Source organism: Anneissia japonica, unplaced genomic scaffold, assembly GCF_011630105.1.
Source record: "Anneissia japonica isolate Jap-2015-1 unplaced genomic scaffold, ASM1163010v1 scaffold650_len285673_cov152, whole genome shotgun sequence".
NCBI classification, from domain to species: domain Eukaryota; kingdom Metazoa; phylum Echinodermata; class Crinoidea; order Comatulida; family Comatulidae; genus Anneissia; species Anneissia japonica.
The window spans coordinates 14789-16343 of NW_022728301.1; positions in this window are offsets into that span (position 1 = coordinate 14789).

Here is a 1555-nt window from a genome sequence, read left to right on the forward strand (position 1 = left end):
TCTTCAAGTTAAAGGTACAGCCATTGGTACCAAGATGGCGCCCAGCTATGCCAACATTTTCATGGCATTCCTGGAAGAGAAAATTAAACCCGCTCATTATCACCGTTACATAGACGATATTTTCTTCGTCTGGAACCATGGGCTTGACAATCTTTTGCTTTTTGAAAGACATGCAAACACATTTCACCCACACATTAAATTCACACTTGACTACTCATCCCAGAACATCCCTTTTCTCGATGTATCCGTCTCTATCCAAAATGGTCACCTCACCACTTCAGTTTACGCTAAACCTACTGACAATCACTCATACCTTAATTTCTATAGGTCTCATCCCCTCAGTCTCAAGAAATCTATTATTTATAGCCAATGCCTTCGCCTTAAACGGATCTGTTCAGATGAGGCCGATTACACCTCCAATGTCGGTCTACTCATGGGATATTTTATTGACAGCGGTTACCCTATCCCCCTCATCCAATCCCAAATAGCCAAAGCTAATAAACGATCCCGCCTAGACCTTCTCGCCCCCGACCCAAATTCACCACTGACCGAATTCCTCTAGTTTTCTAGTGTCCGTTTTCACTAACACCATAAGGAAAGATTTCTCCATACTTCAACAGCACGAATCCACTAACACCTTATTTGACTGTCCCCCTCTCCTTGCCAATCGCCAACACAGCAACCTTAAATCTTTTCCTTCTTCTTCTAATATTAATGATAACCCTAACCACGGTAACCTCAAATGTAATAAACCTAGTTGTATGTTATGCACTTCACTCATTACTGACAGCAAAATTGAAATTCCTAATAGCAAACATACCATTCATCCACCTCCTTTCAACTGCGATTCTTCTAATGTTATTTACATAATTACCTGAAATATTTGCCCCACTGTTCATTATATAGGTGAGACCAGCACTAAATTTCGTACTAGAATTAATAACCACAAGTCCTCAATCCGCAAAAATCTCCCCGGATTCCCTGTTGCTGAGCATTTCAATGCCCCTAACCATAGTATCAACAACATGAAATTTGCCATTATCGCCGGTAATTTCAAGTCTCATTCAGACAGAAAAATTAATGAACTCAAATATATTCTCAAATACAAAACTCACCTCTTTGGCCTCAACAGAGATCTCGGCATCATTAGTGATTACACATTCAGCCACCACTAACATAATTGTATCACCGTTTGTTATATTATTACATTATTTTACACATGCTGTTTATTTTTGTCATTTCCCGGCTTCTGTTTGATTTTCATTGTTATTATTTGGTTTTCGCTTTTGATCTCTCATTCCTATTTGCGATTTTGACCTAGACATATTTTATTCATTCGTGTATTTTTATATCAACGGGTTTTATTATAACGTGTTGTTTACTTATTTCCTACCTTCTTGATGTAGCTATGCTACACTCATTTTTTATTATACTTTTTCATAACATTGATTCATTTTGACTATTTTATTTATTTACCTCGCTCTTAACATTATATATTTTTTATTTTACATACTTGCGTCCATTGTGGCCTAAATGTTATGCTATGTTTCTCTAT